We start from the raw sequence: 5,657 nt of genomic DNA on the forward strand, positions 1-5,657 counted from the left end.
TTGATCTTGCCTTATACATGCTTGCATTCTCATAAGCACTCAACCTCAATTCCTCTAGCTCATGTAACTCTAAAAGCCTTTGCTCCCCCGCACTATGGAGATCAAGGTTGATTTGCTTGATCGCCCAATGAGCACGGTGCTCCATCTCCACGGGCAAATGGCAATTCTTCCCATATACAAGCTTGTAGGGGGTGGTCCCAATTGGCGTCTTGAAAGCGGTCCTATAAGCCCATAGAGAATCGATGAGCTTAGAGGACCAATCCTTCCTCGTTCTAGCAACTGTCTTCTCCAAAATCATTTTGAGCTCTCTATTTGTGACCTCCGCTTGACCACTTGTTTGGGGGTGATAAGCAAGCCCCCGCTTGTGAGATACCCCATATTTCTCAAGTAGTCGCACGAAGGTGTGGTGTTTGAAATGTGACCCCCCATCACTAATAATTGCCCTTGGAACACCGAATCTTGGGAAAATCACTTTCTTGAAGAGGTTGACCACCACTTTTGAGTCATTTGTTGGAGAAGCTACGGCCTCCGCCCATTTGGACACGTAGTCAACGGCAACCAAAATATATTTGTTCCCATTTGAGGAGATAAAAGGCCCCATGAAATCTATCGCCCACACATCGAAAACTTCAAGCTCAAGGATGGGGTTTTGTGGCATTTCATCCCTTCTCGAAATATTCCCCACCCTTTGACATCTATCGCAGGTCTTGACAAATATCCAAGAGTCCTTGAATAAGGAAGGCCAAAAGAGCATTGATTGGAGAACTTTTGAGGCGGTTTTCTGAGCACTCATATGCCCACCACAAGGAGAGGAGTGGCACATGTGGAGAACACTTTGAAACTCATCATCGGGAACGCATCTCCTCAATAACCCATCAACCCCTCTCTTCAACAAAATCGGTTCATCCCAAATATATCTCTTTGCCTCGTGCTTGAGTTTTCGACGTTGTTGTGAAGTGAAATCCGGAGGTATGGCACCACAAGCCAAGTAATTCACAATATCCGCATACCATGGAGCCGACTTCACCTCAAGAACGTATAGCACATCATCCCTTAAAGCATCCTCTATTGGCAAACCATCATCCTTGAACCTTGCACCGCCCAACCTTGAAAGGTGATCCGCCACCACATTTTCGGCTCCCTTTTTATCTCTCATTTCATAATCAAAGTCTTGGAGAACTAAAACCCATCTCAACAACCTTGGTTTAGCTTCCTTCTTCCCTATCAAATATTTGAGAGCCGAATGGTCGGTGTACACAATTGTCCTAGAACCAATGAGGTAGGTTCTAAACTTCTCAAATGAGTGAATAACCGCTAAGAATTCCTTCTCGGTGGTTGTGTAGTTTCGTTGAGCGTCGTTGAGGTTTTGGACAAATAATGTATGACATGGAGCTTCCCATCCTTTCGTTGCCCAAGAACCAAACCAATAGCCTCGTCGCTTGCATCGCACATGAGCTCAAATGGAAGAGACCAATCCGGGCCTTGGACAATAGGGGAGGTGCAAAGGGCCTCTTTCAACCTACAAAAAGACTCATGACAAGCATCATCAAATATAAACTCTTTATCTTGTTGCAATAAGGATGTGAGAGGTTTTGCAATCAAAGAAAAGTCTTTTATAAAACGCCGATAGAACCCGGCATGGCCAAGGAAAGACCTCACTTCCCTCACGTTGGTGGGGGGAGGAAGTTTCTCAATGACCTCTACCTTGGCTCTATCAACCTCAATGCCGGCATGGGAAATTTTGTGCCCAAGAACAATCCCACTTTCTACCATAAAATGACACTTTTCCCAATTTAGCACGAGGTTAGCCCTCTCACATCTTTCTAAGCAACGAGATAAATTAGATAGACAATCTTCATAGGTGGCCCCTCCAACGGAGAAGTCATCCATAAAGACCTCTATCTCATCCTCAATCATATCACTAAAAATGGACATCATACAACGTTGGAATGTTGCGGGAGCATTACAAAGCCCAAAAGGCATCCTACGGTATGCATAAGTACCGTAGGGACAAGTGAAAGTCGTCTTCTCTTGATCCTTGGGGTCAATCGGGATTTGGAAAAAACCCGAATAACCATCAAGAAAACAATAGAAGGAATGCTTTGTGAGCCTCTCCAACATTTGATCAATGAACGGTAATGGAAAATGATCTTTGCATGTACTTGCGTTGAGTTGGCGATAGTCAATGCACATGCGCCAACCGGTTACAAGCCTAGTGGGGACTAGTTGATCATGATCATTTTTCACTACCGTCATTCCCCTTTTCTTAGGCACAACTTGCACGGGAGATACCCAATCACTATGAGCAATCGGGTATATAATTCCCGCATCAAGAAGCTTAGCCACTTCCTTCCGCACAACCTCTTGCATGGAAGGGTTAAGCTTCCTTTGCCTTTGCCTAACAGGTTTGGTATCTCCCTCTAGATCAATTTTGTGCATGCATAAAGAAGGACTTATACCTTTGATGTCATCAATGGTATAGCCTAAAGCTTTCTTGTGTTTTTTCAAAACATTGATCAAGAGGGAGGTTTGCTCCTCCGTTAGGTTGGAATTAACAATCACGGGGAAAGACTCATTAGAACCAAGAAATACATACCTCAAGCCCAAAGGTAGAGGTTTCAAATCTACCTTTGGTGCTCCCTTACCATTGGTGCTCTCTTCTCTTTCCTCAACTTGAAAGAGGTCATGGGTGTGAAAAGCCTCCTCCTCCATGCTCTCATCCATGCACTTGCTCTTGCTTTCCTCTAGCAAATCCTCATAGAATTGAATGTCGCCCTTGTGAACACCTAGCTTAGGATCATTCAACAATACACTCTCTAGGGGATCGTTAGAAGCATGCAAATGGGAACGAGAGAATTCACTAAGCATAGAATCTAGAACATCTACTCTAAAGCATTCACTACTTGAGGAAGGTTGTTGCATGACACTATTCAAATCAAACTCAATTGAGTCATTGTCAATTTTCAAAGATATTTTGCCTTCCTTCACATCAATAATTGCCCTAGAGGTGGCTAAGAACGGCCTACCCAAGATAATAGGAATCCTTTCATCCTCATCCATTTCTAGCACATAAAAATCCACGGGGAATGTGAACTTCCCTACCCTAAGGGGGATGTCCTCCACTTTCCCCATGGGAAATTTAATGGACCGATCCGCTAGTTGGAGAGTGATGTTGGTGGGGGAAAGGGTTCCTACACTAAGCTTTTGGTAGACGGAGTAGGGCATGAGGCTCACACTCGCTCCTAAATCACATAAAGCTTTGTCAAACTCAATCCCATTGATAGAACAAGGGATGGAAAAACTACCCGGATCCTTCAACTTAGTGGGAAGTTTGTTGGAAAGGATTGCACTACAATTGGCGGTCAAGCTCACCGTCTCACACTCCCTTCTCCCACTCAAAAGATCTTTCAAAAACTTAGAGTAATGGGGCATTTGTTTCATAGCATCTATAAAAGGGAGGGAAACATGCAAATTCTTGATCACATCCAAAAACTTCCCAAATTGAGCATCAAGCTTAGCTCTCACAAATCTTTGGGGAAAAGGTAGCCTCTCCTCTCTAGGTTGGAGATTTAGGGGCAAGGGGGTGGTCTCTTTTTCCTTTTGCACCTCAACATCCCTTTCCCTCTCAACATTAGAAGGTTCCTTGGTTCTCTCACTCCCCCTCTCCAACTCTACTTCATTTCGAGGTTCTTCCTCAGCTAAGGGGTCACTCCCTACTACCTTTCCACTCCTTGTTGTCACGGCATACAAAGGTTTTGGGTTGACTCCTTGACTAGGGATAGAGGAAGAAGAAGAAGAAGAAGAATTGGAAGCAAGTTGGGCAATTTGGGTTTCAAGCATTTTCATATGAGCATTGGTTCGCTTCTTTTCTTCCTCATTCCTCTTCTTTTCCTCCTCATGCATCTTCATGATGGCATCTAGCTTAGCCATCACGGGATCATTAGGAGGGGCCTCAATTTGAAGAGGTTGTTGAGGTGGAGGAAGTTGGGATTGATGGAAACCCGGAGGCCTATTGGTTTGGGCATAGTTAGAAACATTTTGGCCCCTATTGCCTCCGGTTCCTTGTTTGGGAACATTACCTTGTCGATTATTTCCCATGTTACCTTGATCACCAAAATTTTGATTTTGATGGTCTTGGTATCGGGAGTTGGGTTGTTGGTTTTGGTAGCCATACCCTCTTTGGTTAGAGTAGCCTCTTCCATTGAAATTGGAAGGGCCTCCCCCACCATGATATTGGTTACCATAACCACCACCACTTTGATTCCAACCACGGTTTCCACCTTGATTCCAATTCCCCATTTGATTGGGGTTTGGCCTCAAGTTCCCTACATTTTCCATTCTAGGAGCAAAATTCATAGCATTGACATTTTCTTGGTTATCATCATGTTCATAGGGAGGGGGTTGGACTTCACAAGCATACACACAATGGGAGGTATCATGATCATAGGTTTCACAATTTGAGCAAACACATGCATCCTTGAGGCATTTTATTATAAGGAGAGGGGGAAGAAGTGGCCATACCATTGCCTCCCTTGGTTGAAGGGGAGGTATTACCATGAGGATTGGACCTTTCTTTCATCATTTCATCCATTTGCTTGGCCATCTTGGAGATTTGGGAAGAAAGGTTGTTGATTGCGTTGGCTTGCTCCAATGCATAGACACCTTTGCTAGAAGTGGCCTCCCTTTCTCCTTCGTACCAATCATCATAATGCTTTGCGGCCTCCTCTATGATGCATTCCACTTCATCCTCTCCCTTGTTCATGATTGGACCGCCGGCGGCGGAATCTAGGCTTGTTCTCCCTTGAGGTGAGAGACCTCCATAGAAAGTGTGGATGAGTTGATACTTGGGTATCCCATGATGTGGGCATTGGCGTTGAAGCTCCTTGTACCGGTCCCATGCCGCACTTAGAGTCTCACCACTCTTTTGGCGAAAGCCTTGGATCAACGATCGAGCCTCGGCGGTCTTCCTATGATTATAAAATTTCCTCAAGAAAGCCGTAGTCACTTGGTCCCAAGTTGTGAGAGAGTTAGGGGGCACCTCCTTCTCTAGCCATTCTAGACCTCTCCCAATTAAAGAAAATGGAAACATCTTGAGGCGGATGTACTCTTGAGTCACCCCGTTGGCTTTGATTGTGTCACAATATTTCTCAAATTCTTTTAAATGCTCATGAGGGCTCTCAAATTTTCCACCCGAGAATTGTTTCCTCTCTATCAAAGCAATCAAATTGGGCTTGATTTCGAAATTGTTGGCTTGAGTGGTAGGAGTTAGGATCCCACTTTGGGCTCTAAAGGCTTTGGGAGCCCCAAGACGACTCAAAGGTGTATTCTCTCCCATTTTAGGACCGTCTTCACCTCCGGACTTAAAGTTTGAAAAGGGGTTGATTTCTGGACTTGATAGCGAAATAGGGCTATCTAAGTCTTCACTTGAGGGTGAAGATGGTGGAGTATCTTCCGATTCTCTTACTCCTTCTTTCGTTGGGGTGTGAGAATTTCTACTCCTCGCTCTCGCTTCTCTTCGTAGTAAGGACAAGGATCTTTCTAACTCCGGATCAATGGGAACCAAGGACCTTGAGCGAGTTCGTCCTCTGTTCATACAACAAAGCTAAGGAGAACGTAAGCACTGACAAGTAACAAGAAGTAACAAATACTAACAGACA

The 5,657-nt window shown here is 44.6% G+C and overlaps 1 non-coding gene across 1 annotated transcript; it reads left to right on the forward strand.

Annotated features, from left to right (window-relative positions):
- The first annotated feature begins 4,850 nt into the window (after nucleotides 1-4,850).
- On the forward strand, nucleotides 4,851-4,956 carry LOC145590371 (small nucleolar RNA R71). The gene has a single exon (XR_014101983.1). It is a non-coding gene; the product is annotated as a small nucleolar RNA R71 (small nucleolar RNA).
- The last annotated feature ends 701 nt before the right edge of the window (nucleotides 4,957-5,657 follow it).

This window comes from Chenopodium album, chromosome 17, assembly GCF_948465745.1.
Source record: "Chenopodium album chromosome 17, dcCheAlbu1.1, whole genome shotgun sequence".
In the NCBI taxonomy this organism is placed as follows: domain Eukaryota; kingdom Viridiplantae; phylum Streptophyta; class Magnoliopsida; order Caryophyllales; family Amaranthaceae; genus Chenopodium; species Chenopodium album.